Source organism: Monodon monoceros, unplaced genomic scaffold (genome assembly GCF_005190385.1).
Source record: "Monodon monoceros isolate NGI ecotype Baffin Bay Population unplaced genomic scaffold, NGI_Narwhal_1 Super_Scaffold_13, whole genome shotgun sequence".
Lineage (NCBI taxonomy): Eukaryota > Metazoa > Chordata > Mammalia > Artiodactyla > Monodontidae > Monodon > Monodon monoceros.
The window spans coordinates 46875825-46896230 of NW_021703769.1; the positions used below are offsets into that span (position 1 = coordinate 46875825).

Sequence of the window (20406 nt, forward strand, 5' to 3'; positions counted from 1 at the left end):
CCCTAAGATTCAGTTCTTGTTTTGTTGTTACTGAAATTAAATTTAAATGGAATATCAAAACATAGTGAAACAAATTAATAACCAAAAACACTCTTTGAAATAACTTTATATTTTACAGATAAAATACACAAGCATGATCCATAAACATTTATTCATTTTCCAACTCATGATCATTACCTTTTAAAATAAGAATGTGCCAAAATTAGTTATTTGTTGTCTTCTTGATGACAGCCATTCTGACAGGTGTGAGGTGGTGTCTCATTGGGGTTTTGATTTGCATTTCCCTGACGATTAGTGATGTTGAGCATCTTTTCATGCGTCTATTGGCCATTTATATGTCTTCTTTGGAGAAATGTCAATTCAGGGTCTCTGCCCATTTTTTAATCGGATTGTTTGTTTTGTTGATACTGAGCTGTATGGTTTCTGGATATAATCTGGATATTAACCCATTATCAGATGTATCCTTTGCAAATATCTTCTCCCATTCAGTAGGTGGTCTTTTCATTTTGCTGACAGTTTCCTTCACTACGCAAAATCTTTTTTTTTTTCTCACTGTTGTGGCCTCTCCCGTTGTAGAGCACAGGCTCCGGACGCACAGGCTCAAGGGCTATGGCTCACGGGCCCAGCTGCTCCGCGGCATGTGGGATCTTCCCGGACCGGGGCACGAACCCGTGTCCCCTGCGTCGGCAGGCGGACTCTCAACCACTGAGCCACCAGGGAAGCCCTGCAAAAGCTTTTTAGTTTGATGTAGTCCAATTTGTTTATTTTTGCTTTTGTTCCCTTGCCTGAGGAGACATATCCAAAAATATACTGCTAAGATCAATGTCAAAGCATGTTCTGCCTATTTTCTTCTAGTTTTATGGTTTATGATTAAGTCTTTAATCCTTTTTGAGTTTGTTTTTGTATATAGCGTAAGAAAATGGTCTAGTTTCATTCTTTTACATGTAGCTGTCCAGTTTCCCTAATACTATTTATTGAAGAGGCTCTCTTTTCCCCATTGTATATTCTTGCCTCCTTTGTCACAGATGAACTGACCATACAAGTGTGGCCAGGGTGTGAAGAAAAGGGAAGCCTCCTGCACTGTTGGTGGGAATGTAAACTGATGCAGCCACTATGGAAAACAGTATGGAGAGTCCTCAAAAAATTAAAACTAGAATTACCGTAAGATGCAGCAATTCCACTTCGGGGTGTTTACCCAAAGAAAACAAAAACACTAATTGAAAGAGATATATGCACCCCTATGTTCATTGCAGCACTATTTATAATAGCCAACATATGGAAGCAACCCAAGTGCCCATCAATATATGAATGGATAAAGAAGATATAGGATGTATATACATATATATATATGTATACATACACACACACACACACACACACAATGGAATATTAAACCACCATAAAAAAGAATGAAATCTTGCCATTTGCAACAACATGGATGGATCTAGACGGTATCATGCTAAGTGAAGTAAGTCAGGCAGAGAAAGACAAATACCATATGATTTAACTTACATGTGGAAAACAAACAAACAAAGCAAAACAGAAACAGACTCATAGATACAGAGAACAAACTGGTAGTTGAGGAGGGAGGGAGCTGGGAAAAGATGAATAAGACTGAGGTACAGACTTTCATTTACAAAATAAATAAGTTACAGGAACATAATACACAGCATAAGGAATACAGTCAATAATACCATAGTAATTTTGGATGGTGACAGACGGTTACTAGACTTATCACGATGATCATTTAGTAATGTATTTAAACGTCGAATCACTATGTTGTATACCTGAAACTAACATAGTATTACATGTTAACTATCCCTCAGTAAAACAGATAGATAGATAAAGGTGATCTTACCAAAAAGAACACTGTTAATACCGATTAATGCTCAAAAAAGGAGGTTCTTTTAACTTTGTAAGGCACTTTTATTTGCATATGATTCCCTTATTAACCTAAACTTTTACTCAACAAAATTGTTTCCAGCCTATCAAACACAGACAATACTTCTAACTGTGAGATACAGAGGCTCTGGAGATGGGCCAGTGATTCCCAGAGCCTGGAGAAACACAGCAGAGTAAGTAAGCCCTGAAAGACGGCTTCGCAAGCAGCTACTGAGGATCCCGGTCAACACCATCCAACTTGTGGGGAGAAAAGGAACACACAGACCTGTAAACCTCAGTGCAACTACAAGCGAACTGAAGGTCACTGGCAAGGACATGAATCCACTTCTAGATCAGCTGACTCCTGAAGGACCAAACGTCACCCACTGGTCCTTGTTTGAACAGACCATGTTATAAACCAGAAAGATGGTAGTTAAGGAAGTTCAGGCAGAAGAAGCCTGAGGCAGGATGACCTAAAAGACTGTCTTCTGTTGGAACGCAGCTCACTCACTTAGTGGCCGCGTCCCAAGACCTTGAACAGGTTAATCCAGGAGAGAATTGCGCTTCTCCGCTCTCACGGTGGTTGTGAGGATCACACGCATGGATGCAAAGCTTAGAAACTGTTAGTTCTCAACTTTGTTTTTATTAACAATGACAGTCTGCTATTTATTATAATCCTCCTTCATGTATAACAACTTCATTTTTCAAAAGCAAGGTTTACTTTTAGAGTTATACATTCCTCCACCCCTCCCCCCAAAAAACATTCTCAACACTTTTTAAAAAATTTTTATTGGAGTTGATTTACAACGTTGTGTTAGTTTCATGTGTACAGCAAAGTGAATCATTTATACATATATCCACTATTTTTTTTTTTTTACATTCTTTTCCCATTGGGATATTACAGAGAATTGAGTAGAGTTCCCTGTGCTATACAGCAGGTTCTTATTAGTTATCTATTTTAGATATAGTTCAACACTTCTTGTTTTTTCTAAGCATTTTATTTTATTTTTTAAATTTTATTTATTTTTTAACATTTTTATTGGAGTATAATTGCTTTACAATGGCGTGGTAGTTTCTGCTTTATAACAAAGTGAATCAGCTATACATATACATATATCCCCATATCTCTTCCTTCTTGCGTCTCCCTCCCTCCTACCCTCCCTATCCCACCCCTCTAGGTGGTCACAAAGCACCAAGCTGATCTCCCTGTGCTATGCGGCTGCTTCCCACTGGCTATCAGTTTTACATTTGGTCAACACTTCGTTTTTAAAAAAAGAAACTTCTGGAAAGAACAGCAGAGCTACTATGCAAAGAGAGAAGAGAGTATAGAAGTTGATGAATCTGTGTCTGGCTAACTCGTAAACAAGCAGACTGGCTGTCTGTTGAGCTGATTTACCTCTCATATTATTATACGCCCCTGGTAAGTAAAATTACTTGTATTTCATAAGCTGCTTTCATTTTTTAGCATATTTTTATTCCATACTCAAAGCACCAAACTCAACTACTACTTTCAAGTATCTGTATCCATTAGATCAGTATTTAAGCTCATGCAAAGATAATTCACGAATCGGGTCACTATTCTTCAACTCATATTAGGTGACGTGGTGCTCAAGTACAACATATTTGTTAAATGCCACATCCACAAAAGTTACATCTCTGCTCAATATTCTGTAACAACCTAAATGCGAAAAGGATTTGAAAAAGAATAGGTACATGTATATGTATAACTGATGCACTTTGCTGTACACCTGAAACTAACACACCATTGTTAATCAACTATACTCCAATATAAAATAAAAAGTTTTAAAAAATTACATTTCTAAAGCAAGTCAGCCAACACCTGCTCCGAGCACCTGTCCTCCAACTCCGGTGCCACTGTCCCTCCCGTCTGGGGGTGCCCACAGCTGAAGGGGCCAGTGCACTCCCCAAAGAGACCCAGGTGCCCAAGGGGGCCGGGAAGGTTGACCCTGTGAGGGGCCCTGTACGTGGCATCCCTGACCCCGTGTCCTTCAAGACTACACCTAAGATGAGGTACCCACACAGCGACACATTTCACAAAGCTGGACCCAGGAAGTCACTGCATGCATCCCCAGAAGGGTCCCCTCACCAGTCACCACCTGCCGAGGCCTCCAGGCTGCACCTGGCTTGGTCCAAAGGCTGGATGGGCCCCTCCAGGCTCAGCCCGCTGGTTCCCAAACAGGAGCCAAGCAGGAACGAAAGAAAAAGCGTTGCCTAAGGATCTGATTGACTTATTCTTCCTAGGAGCTCCTCTACCAGACTGAAAACATAAACAGAAATGAGACTTTTCCCTCACCGCTTTAAAGAATATTTCACTCTTACAACTATAATTTTCCAGGTAACATTTAATGAGAATCCCCCAAAATGCCTGGAAGTGCACTTAATGTTAAGGATGGGGTGCATAAGGATATGCAATGACTTAAACACAGAATCACTCTGAGTGCCTACACGCCGTCCCCTTGGCCAAAGCTGCTGATGGTACCATGCAAGTTCCAGCTCAGCTGACAGCCGGGACTCCCTCCCTCAAGCAAGCACTGAGGGTCTTTTTGCCCCAGGGCCTTCTCAGAAGTCACGGGAGCCTGCTGGCCTGCCTGGAAAGCCAACAGGGGTGGGAACCAGTAGCTAAAGGCCCCATCTCCATCCTCTGGACAGACAACCCCGGAGGGCGTTCTGCACCCTTTAGTAAGTGGGCTGGTCAGAAGTATCGCAGATGCACCTCTGTCTCTGTATAACTGTAAGAATCTGCTGAGCCCCATGCCCTAACTCTTTGGGGTGGCTCTTGGCCTCGATCTTGTTATGCCTCAAAAGGAGGAATTCTTACCAGATCCGACAAGAACAGTGGTTTTCAGCATAAGCTGCATGTTGGCATCTCCTGGGGAGCTTTGAGAAGCTCTGATGCTCAGATCACCCCCCAGAAACATCACACTGACCTGTCTCAGGTAGGGCAGGCTGCCTAGGGCTCACCCTATACCAGGACCTAGGAGTTCCAACCTAACCAGGAATACAGTCAGCGGAGCCCCGCAGGGAGGGCCAGAAGATGCAGACTCTCAAGGGGACCAGTCTTGAGAGGTTTAAGATAAATCCTCTCTTAACAGACTAGCGGCTGCCAGAAACGTGGGGTGGGGGATGGGCAGAGTGGGTAAAAGGGGTCAAAAGGTACACATTTTCAGGGCTTCCCTGGTGGTGCAGTGGTTAGGAGTCCGCCTGCCGATGCAGGGGACACGGGTTCGTGCCCCGGTCCGGGAAGATCCCCCATGCCGCGGAGCGGCTGGGCCCGTGAGCCATGGCCGCTAAGCCTGCGCGTCCAGAGCCTGTGCTCCGCAATGGGAGAGGCCACAACAGTGAGAGGCCCGTGTACCGCCAAAAAGAAAAAAAAAAAAGGTACACATTTTTGGTAATAAAATAAATAAGTCCTGGGATGTAACGTACAGCATGGTGACTATAGTTAATAATACTGTACTGCATACTTGAAAGTTGCTAAGAGCACACCTTAAGAGTTCTTATCACAAGAAAAAAAATTTGTAACTATATATGGAATGGATGTTAACTGGACTTGTGATCATTTCACAATATACACAAATACTGAATCATTATGTTGTACATCTGAAACTAATATAATGTTATGTGACAATTATATCTCAATTTTTTAAAAAAGATAAATCCTCTCTTTACCAGAATGTATGAGAGATGGCAGGTCCCTGAGAGTGGGAGGCAGATAAATGAACCACATACCAACAGATAATCTTTGCTTTTATATAACTGGAATCACACTACATGTATTCTTTGGAGATGTGCTAGCTTCATACAATAACAGAGCTGCTATGTTTTTCACACAAGTTCATAGATCGCTACTGCGTTCAATTTTTAAAACGAACCAGCCAGTTGTCATAACACCTTTGATGAAAACCCACCTCTTGCCCTGATCTGAAACGCTATCTTTATCACAAACCAAACTTCTCATAGACAATCAGTCTCCCTTTCAGGCCTCTCATCTCCTTGGTGATAGGTTTCTTGCTCAGCCAGCACCATCTGTTTTTATTAAGTATAACGCTGTAATACATTTTATACCTAGGAAGGCCAGTACACTCAGTGAGATTTTTTTTAATTACATTTATCTCTTTAATTCCACTGGAATTTTTTTAAGGTATAGTAAAAAGTAAGGCTGTAAAATGATTAATTTTTCCATAATTGCCAACCAGTTGCCCAATTACTGCTTATTGTGAAATCCTTCCTCTGCCATTAATGTGTAATGCCTACTTTATAACACGTCATATTCTTGCACAGTAAATATCAAATATTCAATTCTGAACTGCCTTCCCTTATTTGGTGGAAGATCCCTGCCCTTTGGGAACTTATATCCTAGCAGGGGAAATAAACGGTAATTTTTTTAGGTAACCAAAAGTTACAGTTATAATATTTTAGAAGGTGATAAATCTTTAAAAAAAGAGCAAGATGTGGGGCAGGGCTTCCCTGGTGGCGCAGTGGTTGAGAGCCCGCCTGCCGATGCAGGGGACACGGGTTCGTGCCCCGGTCCGGGAAGATCCCCCATGCCGCGGAGCAGCTGGGCCCGTGAGCCATGGCCGCTGGGCCTGCGCGTCCAGAGCCTGTGCTCCGCAAGGGGAGAGGCCACAACGGTGAGAGGCCCGCGTACCGGGAAGAAAAAAAAAAAAAAAAGAAGAAGTGGGGCAGGTAGGAGGCCCTGGAAGAACAGAGCAGGCTGGGGTCAGGGGCAGGCTGCAGTACGATGCTGGGTGAGCAGGGTCGGGGCCAGGAGTGTGGGCGCTGCGGGGAGGAGGAAGAGCAGACTGCAATATGACAGAGGGTGTGGGGCTGACTTCACCGGCGCGTGATCACAGCAGGCACGTGGGGCCTCGCGCCCAGAGGACCTGCACTTGGCCCACCGCTCTGCCACTGCCATCGTGAGATTCTTAATGATTTTATCTTCGACACTTGTGTTTTGCAGCAGAGTCCAGTGGGACAAGGGAGCACACGCGTGAGCAGGGCAGATGTGCACACGACGTGTGTCTGCCACCCCATCCACACACAGCGTCCTGGAGCACACGGTGTCAGGTGAGCATGTCAGGTCCAGGACTGAGGAAGCGGGGTGCTGGCAGCCCGGAGAGGCCACGATTCCTACTGAACCAGAACTTGCTTTGAATGCAGAAAGCAGGTAATGGTGTTTAAGGTGAAGGTCTGACATGGCCACTCTGCTCTCACCCTTGTCCAGAGAGGGCTCACTTCCGCCCTGGTCTCTTTCAGGGCCTTGGGGACACATGTGAGTAGGTACCCATTACACTGGCACTTCCCGGCCTACAGACCCGCAGCAGCAGCCTGAGGTCCCAGACGGCATCACTTCAAAGGCCGAACACTCTGCATCCCTAGAAAGGATGCAAGAAGAACCCTCGGGATTACTATCCACACCGGAATCCTCATGTGATGACTGAAACAAGTGATGTCCACTCTGCTGTGGACAGCATTTTAGCAAATGCTGACACAGAACTTCAAACAGCACGGAAAATGAATCCCCGAGAATCCCAAATGAGCTTCCTGGCTGTGGTTACCATTGCTGCCACTGTCTTTCAGATGTGAGCCTTTTTCTCCTTTTTCTACCCACAATCCACGTATCAGAACTTAAAAAGTGAAAGCCACATTCCCACCAAACACAACTTCAGCCAGGAACAGGAGTCCAAAGCAGTTTAAATGTTAGGAAACCTCCGTGGTTCCCTTTACTCCACTATTAATAGACAGGCCAGGAGGAATGTTATTTAGCATTAAAAGCAAAACCCAGGAAACACCCACCGACAGAACACAGAGACTTCACTTCTAAGGTACTGAGACCATGTCTCTCTCCTAAACTTGTAGGAGCTGGTGTTTGAGTGGATCACGCTTTTCCACTCCTGGTGGGAAGACACAGCCGGCCACACGCTTGCTTCCGGCCGAGGCTGTAAGCAGTCGAGGACTCTGCAGTCCAGGGTGGCCCTCAGAGCTCGCCCTGGAGGTGTGGGTGGGGATCAGGAGACAGCGCGTTTCCATTTCCACAGGTGAAAAAGGAGACGCTTCAACAAAACTCAAGAGGCTGCCTGTCACTGCCGCGTCCCTCTAAGCCCTGAATGTATGGGCTTATTTATCTTCGGAGAATTCGGTTTCCCGTGGCTTGTGAAGCCAGCTGGGCTCTGACCTGATTCCCTCCCTCTCCTTCCCTTGATTTGCCAAACGTCACGCGTGAGCACAGAGCTGATTTATCACAGGTCTATGCTGGGGCCTGAAGCAGGCTCGAAATGAACTCCTGAAGGCACTTTTCACATCACCTGACGCCACAGCCAAGGAGCGGGCCCAGCTGAGACGTGAGTCTCCCCAGGGGCCAAGCAAGTCTTTCAGGTCCATTATCCTTAACCTCCGGTGATTCCTCCTCCTGTCTTGTTTCATTAAATTCTATTAAGAGACACATGAAGAAAGACTAAAAGGAAAGTTGGCTGCACCTATGTGGTAGTTTATTCCCAGTTCACTTCTGGGTGGTAGGCCCACATTTTCTGCTTTTTAAGTCTGACTGGTTTTCCCAAAATACCTCTCTCTTAATAAAGCTACACACTTTTTTTTTTTTTGGCCTCACTGCACAGCATGTGGGATCTTAGTTCCCCAACCAGGGATGGAACCCGCACCCCCTGCATTGGAAGCTCGGAGTCTTAACCACTGGACTGCCAGAGAAGTCCCTAAAGCTACACACTTTTGAGACAATTTCATCATTAACAATAATTCTCACTCAGTGAGACAGTAACGTTGAGCAGTGTCAGTAAAACTCCCATTTACTGACTGGGATGACAACTTTACCAACTTAAAGATTCTAGACCCAACATTCACACTGGCTAAAGTTGAGTACTGTTATATTACTCTCCATACGTTCAGCATGTTTGAAATATTTCAAATTTAAAAAATAATAATAAAAGTCTGTTGCCTCGAAAATCTACATCCACAAAAGAAATGTAAACAAGGATGATTTTTGCATCATTGTTAGTAACAGCAAAAAACTGCCAACAACCCCTAAGTCCATCAAAAGGAGAACAGCTAATCAAAGGCAGCGTATTCACATGACAGAATCCTGTCTTGAAGTTACAATGAATGAACTAGCTGTAGATGTAACAACACAAACAACATTGTTGGTGGGAAAAGCAGCCTGTTTCAGGACAGTAAATGTAGAACAATACCAACAATACCATGGAGGTCAAGGGCATGTGCACACACATGCATGCACACACACATGTGCATGTATCTACACACATCCATCCAGAATGTAATCTAAGGAAACCCAAATTGAGAGATATTTTCAAAATAACTGACCTGTACTCATCCAAAGAGTCAACGTTATGAAAGTCAAGACACAGCCAGCCACACGCTTGCTCCCTGGAGGTGTGGGTGGGGATCAGGAGACAGTGCGTTTCCATTTCCACAGGTGAAAAAGGAGACGCTTCAACAAAACTCAAGAGGCTGCCTGTCACTGCCGCGGCCAAGGAACTAACATAGAATGAAGGAAACTAAAGACGTATGACAATTGAATGCAACATGATTCTGAACAACTGCAAAAGACTAGCTATTGGGATAACCGCTAAAACATGAATGGGGTCTGAGGACTGGATGGTATTAAAATGCCAATGATAGTTTTTCTGATTTTTTTTGGTCTCAGTTCCCCAACCAGGGATCAAACCCGTGTCCCTGCAATGGAAGTGTGGAGTCTTAACCACTGGACCGCCAGGAAATTCCCTAGTTTTTCTGATTTTAATGGATGTTTAGGGGTTCTATAAGAGAATGTCTTTGCTTGCAAGAAATATAGACTAACATGTTCAGGGGTGATGGGGTATCAGGTCAGCAACTTACTCTCATGTGGCTCAGGGAAAGTCACTGGTATTGTTTTTCCAACTTGCCTGCAACTAAAACCTTATGACATTCACTTTACACCATATATAAAAATTAAGTGAAAATAAACATGAAAGGCTAAATTATAAATCTCTTAAAAGAAAATATAGGAGGAAACCTTCATGACACTGGATTTGGCAACAATTCCTTGGATATGACACCAACAGCACCGTCCACAAAAGAAAAAATAGATAAATTGGACTTCATCAAAATGTAAAACTTTTGTGCATCAAAGGATACTATTAAGAGTGAAAAGGCAACTCACAGAACGGGAGAAAATATTTTCAAATCATATACCTGATAAAGGGTTAATATCTAGAATAGATTAAAAAAAAAACTCCTACAACTCAACAAAAAAACAGCCCAATTCAAAAACAGGCAAAGCACTTGAGTAGATATTTCCCCAAACAACACACACAAATAGTTATTAAGCACGTGAAAAGATGCTCAACATCCCTGGGCATTAGGAAAATGCAAATCAAAACCACAATGAGATATCACCTCATACCCATTAGGGTGACTATTATTAAAAAAAAAACAGGAAATAACAAGTGTTAGGGAGGATGTGGAGGAACTGGAACCCTTGGGCACTGTTGGTGGGAATATTAAATGGTGCAGCCACTGTGGAAAATGATAGGGCAAATCCTCAAAAAATTAAACAAATAATTATGAATATGATCCAGCAATCCCATTTCTAAGTATATACCAAAAAAAAATTGAAAGCAGGGTCTCAAACAAGTATTTGTACACCCATGTTCATAGCAGCACTATTCACAATAGCCAAAAGTAGAAATAACCCAAATGTCCATCAACAGACAAATGAATAAACAAAATGTGGTCTATACATACAACGCAGTATTATTCAGCCTTAAAAAGGAATGAAATTATGATACGTGCAACAACATAGATGAACTCTGAATACATTATATGCTAAGTGAAATAAGCCAGGCACAAAGACAAATATTGTACAATTCTACTTATGTTGGGTCTCTAGTAGTCAAATTCAGAGACAGAAAGTTGAATACTGGTTACCAGGGGCCGGGGGCAGGGAAGAATGGGGAGTTAGTGTTTAATCGGTAGAGGATAGTTCAGGAAAATGAAAAAGTCCTGGAGATGGATGGTGGTGATGCCTGCAAAACAATGTTAACGTTCTTAATGGCAATGAACTGTACAACCAAAAATGGTAAAATGATTAAAACGGTAAGTTTTATGTATATTTTACTACAGTTTTTTAAAAAACCATATGACATACACACACCAACAGATACCATGTATTTTCTATGACTGTGTAAAATGTGCGTAAACATATTTTTATTAAGTCTAGAAGAAAACATATGGAGCTTATTAATGGTGTTACCTCTGGGAATGAAAGATTATAGTCAAAAGCAACGTTAATGTATCTTAAACTTCTGGTTAAACTTCTAATTTTTTAAAAAGTATTGATTTTATATATTATATATAACAAAAAATGAATAAAGATGTTATTTTATGGGCTCATGAGAAAAACAGAAGACAGGAAAAGAACTGTTTCCAAAAAAAATCTTTCTACCCAGGAATACTATAAAAACTTACTAATAAAAAAAATAACATTTCTGGGCCTCCCTGGTGGCTCAGTGGTTAAGAATCTGCCTGCTAATGCAGGGGACACGGGTTCGAGCCCTGGTCCGGGAAGATCCCACATGCCACGAAGCAACTAAGCCCATGTGCCACAACTTCTGAGCCTGCGCTCTAGAGCCCACAAGCCATAACTACTGAAGCCCGCATGCCACAGCTACTAAACAAGAGAAGCCACTGCAATGAGAAGCCCGCGCACCACAATGAAGAGTAGCCCCCGCTCGCCACAACTAGAGAAAGCCTGCGCACAGCAATGAAGACCCAATGCAGCCAAAAATAAAAAATAAATAACAATTTTTAAAAATAATAATGATAACATTTCCAACCTGGTACTTTCCAGTCAATACACTGCTGGCATGAAATTTTTTAAATGACAATAAGAGACTCTTCCCTGTAGAAAAATGAAGGGGGCAAAGGGACAACATGAAATGAAAAAAAAAAAAGGAATCCACAGGGCATAAGGCCAGATGAAGTCTGGACTTTGAAATGAAATCTTATAGAAACTGTCCTTATCCCCCAAGGTCTCATAAGCCAGCAACGATATCGACAGTTAACAGCGGCCTCTGCCCTCCGAGCCGTCAAAGCGCCTTGGCTCCCTGACAGACTCTGGCTCGGCCCCGCCGTGGGCACCGCGACCCCACGGGGCAGGAAGGGTGGAAATGCAAACAAGGCCACAAATTAGCTCTTCCTGTCCCACAGAAACGGAAGCTGCAGGCTGCACTTTCACAGTTAAAAATGGAAAAAGAAACTGACTTCACATTCTATGGAAAGTCGTCAAAGGAATACATTTTGTGTGAAGAATCTTCATGGAAGAGCTATTCTTCTGCGTTTCATATTGACAAAAGTAACGAAGGCTGGGGAACGAGGCAGGCAAAAGCAGCCGCTGTGAGATTCTGGATCTGCTGCCAGCCTCCTCCAGCCCTGGAGCTGCTGCGCCCTCCTGACAATTACTCCCCATAATTCCTAAGAGCGGTGAACACCAGGGGACACACTCTTCCAAAAATAAACCCTTTCTTTTCCCTGACAAGCTCTGAACGCTTAGAAACTGCCCTGACAATATAAGCTAAAATGGTACATATAAATCAAATTCAATATAAATGTTGATTCTTGGGATTTTCACAATTTCTTCTTATAATTAAAGTTTTTTGCATTAAGGGGAGAGCTGGGCCATAGAGAAGCATCACGCTGACCTGAAGACAGGGAACTGAATCCCTAAAATCTGCTTTTTTTGAACCACATCAAAAAGAGGTTCTGGTTTAGCATCCAGCCTGTGCCCAGGGTCACTCAGGACCAGGGCAAGTGTCACACCCCTTGATGTCGAAATGTCTGATCTTAACCTAGAAACTCAAAGAAGCTCGGAATCCCCTCACCGTCCTGCACGGAAGGCAGGAATAGGGTCCTTCCTGTAGTGACCAGTGGGGGCTGGACTTTGCAGAGTGTCCTGACGCTCACACCACGGGATAAAAGATTTCCAACACGAGTCTTTTCTAGGGAAGCTCCGCTGGGGGTAGCAGAGCACCAGGGCGGCCGAGACCCTCCACGGCCGTCCAGATCCTGTCCACAGCTCTTGGCCACCTGCTGTAGGACCTCCTAAGTGCCCCCCGCCACCTCTGCCCCGGCCAGCTCTACAATCCAGTGTCAGCCAGCTCTGTGAACACACACACACACACACACACACACACACACACACACACGTAACCCTCTAGTAACCCTCCAGCTCGCTGCCACTAAAACCCACACTACTCACCCTGGCCATGAGGCTGGGGTCATGGCTCTGCCTTCGTGTCCACTCTCTCCCTGCACCCCCGACCTCCCCCTACCACTCCCCAGGGCTCTGCACCCACCAGCCCCTCCGTCCAGCACACTCCTCCCCATCTCCACGTAGCGGCCCCCCAGCTCAGCATCCCCACCCCCAGCTCCTGTGCCTGAGGTGGCCCCTCCCAGCAGCCCTCTCTACACTTCTCCCAGCTTTCATTTCTTTATAATATTACAGTTTTAAATTATACTTGCTTGTGTATGTTTCGCACTAGAATGCAAGCACCATGAGGGCACAACTTTGCCCAGCGCTGTTCGCGATGCAAGGCCAGCAGCAGCGCGCACCCTGTGAATACCTGCTGGGTGGACAGATGAATGGACACAAGGGTGGAAGGATAGATGGAGAAATGAACAAACAAACTAACAAAGGAGAAACATGGCGAGTATTCAGTCCGTGGACCACACCACACAGTGAGGGCTCAAAGGCAGGAAGGCCTTGCCTGGATGGCACTGAGGTGAGCACCTTGGATGAAGCACTGTCTGCAACAGACCTTAAAGATGGGGAAGACAGCAACAGGTAAAGAGAGAGGGAATTCATTTCAGGGGGATGAACAGAAACACAATATTCAAGAAACAGTGAATAACCTGCAGGAAATGAGTCCTACAGCTCAATGCGAAAAGCCTTTACCATAAACCCAACAAGTAATGCACCATAAAAGATGAACGTTTAACAATGTCCCACATGTGTTTAAAACAAAAATGATTAGTCAACTGCCCATGAAGCCTCGACATCATGCATTTCACTAAACTGCAATTCTCCAAGCAAAGACTGAGGTGCTGATCATCCCCGGTTTTTATTCTAGTCCAATCAATAAGCCGACCAGTGAGTAAGGCATTCCATGTCTGGTACCCAAAAAGCCAAGAGAACTATAAATTGCTTTTCAACTAAAAACTCTAAGAGGCTACAGCACTACAATCACGCCCACACTTGGGGTTCATCTCTCTTAAGAAACAAGTTATTCCACTAGCTCAGGCCTCAGTGCCGCTCAGCAGAGGGCCTGTCATACGTCACTAACGTGCTGAGCTGCTGTCGCTCTATCGACTTTTCCTGACACATCTGTAATTGCGTCGAGAAGGCCCCGTGCCCTGGGAATATTTCCATCACCGCCGGGCGGGTGGGGGATGGGTACTGAGGGGCGGTGATGAATGCCAACGGCCTCATATGTGACCTCAATAATCAAGCCCAGCCAGCCTGTTTCCTGGCAGCTGCAGTAACACAGGTTGTAAAGTATTTTTAGACATTTCAGCTGGGGATGAAGCGTGGTCCAGAAGAGACCAACGCCTGGAGCAGATTAAAATGGCAACATCCGACTGTCCAGTTGCCTCCGGCCCAGCAGTTCTTCTACATCAGTGTCCTTGGAGGGCACAGGAAGAACTGGTTAAAAACACAAACCTGCTACTCTTCTGCCTTCCACGTCCAGACACGCCAGGAACTCGGATTCAGAAAACCTGGGGGCGGAGGGTGGGGTGGGGTGGTGTCCAAGACTCCTCCCTTTAATACAAACCCTCAGCACTTACAGTGGGTGGTCCTGAGTGACTCTGGTGGACAGAGAACAGTAATCCCTGAACCCAACTGCTCCCAGCACCCCCCAAGCATCTTCACTTCCTTGGGGCCTTCGGAGGGTCTGATGAAAGCCCTGGAACCTCCCAGCAAAAGCACTGGCGTGCACAGGCACTAAGAAAACCTGGGTGAGCCCAGGGTGGTTCATGAACCCCTAAAAGCCCAATCCACACCCCACCCTCCCATCTTGACCTTATATCTTAAAGAGCAATCAGGTTTAAAAAAAGATAAACCCTTGGTCAGTCAGGCTGACAAATGTTGGCAAAACACCTCTGGGTAGTTAAGGGTTTTATTTATTGAGCAGTCCTTTTTAAAAAATTATAGGAAGAGCCTTCACTTCTTATTTCCTTCATTTCCAGATCATTCTTCTCTCTCTGTTAGTAACGCAGATGTTTGAACAAGGCTTTCTACAAAATACCGCTGACGGGCCGAACATTTTTCTACAGTTACCCGAGACTATGAAGCTCCTGATAACTTAGCTAAAAAGCCAAGAATTCCCAATGATAATCCTGAGTCTGGATGATTACATTACTGCTGTGCTCAATGTATAACCCCTGGCAGGATGAACTTTACCTCCCTCCCTTGGGAATAAAGAAAGGCGCTAGTTAATCTTCAGTAGGCCAACTCAGTAACGTAAGGAGTTTTGTCTTTCTAGCACATCCCCAAATGAGATTAGAAGATTAAAATAACTAAGAATCGGCCCAAAACACATACACAGGAACAAACAAAACCCGTAAGCCTTAAACGTACTAAACCATTAGTGCCCTGAGAGAGTTATTTAAAGCAAAACAGATGTTTTTCTCTAGTTGGAGATTAAGAAATGTTGCATGTATCAAAGGTGGAAGAGGAGAAGATTGCAGTTTTTAATTTACCAGCCATATTCCAATAGCAGGAAACAAACTCTTTTCAGTTTTCACAATTTCAGTGACCCATTATGGATTGAAGAAGCAAAGATGAAGTTCTGTCGACTGATCAATTCATCAGTGGGTCTCCAGGCAGAGCCAGTCATGTATCTCTTGGAAAGGCTTCTTTTTAACTCTATGGTATATACTGAGTTAGGACAACCATCTACATAAAAACAAATTAAAATGCTAAAACAAAAGCAAGCCCTTGCAGCTCCCCAACTCAGAAGAAGCCAGCCTGGGTGGAAACTTCTATGAGGCTCCCAACCCTTCCGACCAGCCAGACACACATGCCCCGGGCAGGGCGCCCATGCACTGATGGCACTCAGCAGGGGCCCTGGCTGCTCGAGCAGAGAAGCCCCCCAGCCTCCAAACCCGACCCTTGGCCAGATGGTTATGCAGGAAAGTGGATGTTCGCGCTGAAAGGATGAGAAAACCAGCAGTGATGCCCACAGCCCCAGCGGTCTGGCAGGTGCCAGCACTGCCCCATCGGGAAGGCTTCCGTACAAGGTGAGGTCCCGGGACCCAAGGTCACCAGCACACCCACGGTGAAACGGTGACAAAGATGAACACGAGCAGCAACAAAAACTCTGTGATGAAGCTCTTGCTAAGTTCCCGCTTTAGTCTTAGTAACACTTCAGTATAAACAAGGCAGGACCCTCAGTCAACATTTGTCCAATAAATCAATGTGACACAATGAACCAGCAACTGGAGTGAAGGACAGGATCCAGTGCCACTGTGGCAACCAGACCCAGAAGCTTGCTCTGTGGCCTAGCTCAGGCCACGCAAAACCTCACACTGACACCAACAGAGACCGGGGAGTTCGCACCAGAGTTCAAGCCTAAAACAGGACGAAAAAGGGAATACGTACATTTAAATAAACGTTCTTCCATGAAGAAATGCAAACGTATGGGCATCAGTATAACTCTTTCTTATATTCAGAACACTTCTCATTAGACCGTCCCTCATACTGAACTGTGCGGTAACTCAGACCCACCTTTGTGCACCTGCAGGGGGGCTGCCACCTGTGTCCTGGCCTGTCCTCTGCTTCACCTTCTGGATTCTGCAGCACGTGTTACTGAAAAGTACGGGTAAATGAGGCTGACCGGCACTCCCTCCGCACCCCCTCTCTAGCCCACACATTTCCTCCTGACCCTACAGAAGCCACCAGTGTCTCAATCTCGATGTCCCAAGGTTTCAGGGCAAAGGGATGGGTGCTTGCTGATAAGACGAGTGCAGAGAAAGTTACAGGCGAAGTGAGGGTGATAATCAGAGAAGCATGAAATGAAAAGCTCTGGCACCATTCTTCACTCGTCAACTTATCCCGGAGATCTGTCAATAAACTCATGAGCCAATTCAAGGATGTGTATTTGAAAGTTCATTTTTTCAGCTCATTCCAGCCTTTCATTTAGTGAGGTTTACAAGCCCACTAAATCAGTGAAAATATAAATACTTAATGGCAACACTGTGAACTAGGTGAGCCCTGGGCCCCAGGAAAGAGCCCTCCAATTACTGAAATGCCCTCCTGGGCGGGGGAGGGGGGAGCCCCCACCTGCTCTCACCACGTGCAATCCCAACCATGTGAGACTCAGGAAAACACCCCCCACCAAGGGAAAGCAATTAAGATGAAAACAAGAGTAACAGTAAGTTTCTCCCCACAGGCCGGGCTGGCAAGGGTGTTGCAATTTCCCTGTATCTAGCCACCCACAGAAGAACTCACGGACTAGCGACCTTCTCTAGGTTATAATCAGGATGTTCCTACCAGAACCATGTTCTTCCACAAAAGTGCAATGGGGAAGACAGCCTCTGTCTTCTGTCTGATGGCTCTGCTACTGCTTCCACCCCCTGTTCTTTGAGGGATGTCCCTCAGAGCGAGCACTACCCCTCTTCTTCCACTTTCTCTCCATCAGGAACATCAGGGGACCCACACTGCAGCCCCTACTGCGCTGGGTGTGGTGCCCATGCAGCCATGGGAAACGTGCAGGGGCTGCCACTTCCAGACCCAAGCAGAGACCTGGTTAAGGCAGGCACACAACGAGTTGCCTTTACAAGCCCAGTCTTCACCAGCAGTAGCTGCATGACCCATAAATAGAGCTCCGGGACCCTTAAAAACAGGAATTTAGCCCTATTTCAAGTGCAAGTTTGGGAACAACAACTGAGAATGCCTCCTCCCCCCACCTCACATCCTTAAAGGTCAGCAAAACCACCAGTCCCCTGGGAGTCCAGGCCAGCTCTGTGCCGACGGCAGTGCCAGAAGGACATTCACAGACACACAGCTCACGGGCCCAGGACACACGACTCCAGAACAAAGTGCACCCCAGGCTCAGCCCCAGGCAGTGAAAAAGACTCAGAGCAACGGGACGAGTGGCTGACGGGGGCTCACTGGGGTTGAGGGGTCAGAGGATACCCTCCGAGGAGGAGACAAACACTGAGACCAGAGTCCAGAGGCAGGGGAAGTGGGGGTCTTGAGGGGGCTAGTGCAGAGCAGGCCACGAGCCACAGCAGCCAGGCACGTGGCTCAGGTTGGAACCCAGATGTCTCTGGAAGGCACTGAGGGGTTTAAGGCGGAGCATGAAGTGGTGTCCTTGTGATGTGTCCCAAGTTGTCGGACACTGTCCTTTACCCCCGTCACTGTCAAGAACCTTCCCGGTTTATGCTGCCCTGAATCTGTCCCCAGAGCAGGGACCGGGTCACGGCACTTCCTCCCCCCCCAACACACTGTCACACACTAAAAAGACCCTGATGCCTAAATACACACACACATACACACACACACACACACACACACACACACACACACACACACACACACAAGGACCTACTGTAGAGCAGGGAGCTATATTCAATATCCTATAATGAACCATAATGGAAAAGAATATGACAAAGAATAGATATATGTATATGTATAACTGAATCACTCTTCTGTATGGCAGAAACTAACACAACATTGCAAATCAACTATACTTCAATTAGGGAAAAAAAAGCACACACACACACACTGTTCATTTGTTCAGGTTTAAAGAACCTGTATTTTAAAACACAACACAAAAGTGAACAACTCAGCTATAAGCTCAAAGAGGAAGCCTGTTCTTACTGAAAGGGGGAAGGCAGACAGGCCACCCCAGAGCCCCCTGTGCCTGCCTACCAGTACCTCCTGACAGCTCGGGGACAGAGATCTGGGCAGTTTATAGGGTCTGAGGCTTCTGGAGTCCATTAACTAGAACAAGTAATTGAAATTGACTCAAGACAACTCCTACATTTGAAGACAAAGCTCCTAAAAGATTCAGAACTAACGAAACTAACTTTCTTATTGTAACAAGTTAGCATGGCCTGTTAATAAATTTAAAAAATGTTGTCTCTAGGGGCTTCCCTGGTGGCGCATTGTTTGAGAGTCCTCCTGCGGATGCAGGGGACACGGGTTCGTGCCCTGGTCTGGGAGGATCCCACATGCCGCAGAGCGGCTGAGCCCGTGAGCCATGGCTGCTGAGCCTGCACGTCCGGAGCCTGTGCTCCACAACGGGAGAGGCCACAACAGTGAGAGGCCCGCGTACCGGAAAAAAAAGAAAAATGTTGTCTTTTTCTTTATGGTAAAGAAGAAAAGAGGGGGTGCTCGCTCAAGAAGGTTGAAGAGCCTAAAGATTTCATGTATTATTCTATCACTTCTAGAAAAATATTTAGAATGAAAAAAACTTGACTAAATTTTCTCTCCAAATACAGTTGAAGCAGAATAATAAATCAAAACAACGAAACAGTGATCAAATAAAAGCAGAGGGAGAACAGCCAGGCGCAAGAGGAAACCGGGAGAGGCCGGTATCCTGCGAAACAAGGTAAAGATGAACCTGTCAAATGCATAACCTCAGTGTAACCACAGGGAAGGAAACCGAGGCACATTCTACAGAAGCAGCAGACCAAAGCCATGAGGACCGGGAAAGGCCGTAAACACCACATGGGATCCCAGATTATCCTGAAACAGATGAAGGACGCTAGAGAAAACTAGTGAAACTTAAGTAAGGTTGTAGCATCGCGAACAGTATTGTATCAATATTAATGTCAACATTTTGATGAGCAGACTGTGATTACATAAAACGGGAAATTTAGGGGATACCGGGTAAAGGGCATATGGAAACTCTGACTCTTTTCAACTTGCCTGTAAGTCTCAAGTTACATCAAAATAAAAAGTTTAATTTTTCATGTGGACTTTTCACTTGTGATTTTCTTTCATGTTATCAGTAATTCCAGGAAGCTCAATTATCACCTTTCAAGCCCAGCACTACTGCACCAGATGTGTTCCTGCTTCTCTATCATCCAAAGAATCAGTAACATGAAAGAAAAGGTCTGTTCCCCTTGGAAATGATGACTTTGAACAGGTCACAGAGCTTTACGTTTACATAATGCTCCCCGCCACCCCTGCATCCTTCCACTTCGGTGTCCCGGAAGGCGGGGGCAGGGGGAGAACAGGGCTGCCCGCCCCCAGCTCTCACTCCTCCTGCCCTCCTGCCTCGCAAAGGCCACAGAGCAGCTGCATTAATTAAAGCCTTCAGAAGTGCTAAGCACCTATGAGAAGCACACAGCTCACAAGGACTAGCACAGATTTCCTTTCTCTAGTTTAATTAAATTTTTTCTGAAAGCTTACAGAGTTGGCAGCAAATCCAGGTCAGACGTTGCTTTAGAAAAATAAGGATTTACAAAGACCCTCAGGTGGCACAT

General features: G+C 45.2%; 1 protein-coding gene across 2 annotated transcripts in view; it reads right to left on the reverse strand.

Moving 5' to 3' along the window:
• DTD1 (D-aminoacyl-tRNA deacylase 1) overlaps positions 1-20406 on the reverse strand; it is a 138563-nt gene that overhangs the window by 91846 nt on the left and 26311 nt on the right. The gene's annotated exons all lie outside the window — the stretch shown is intronic.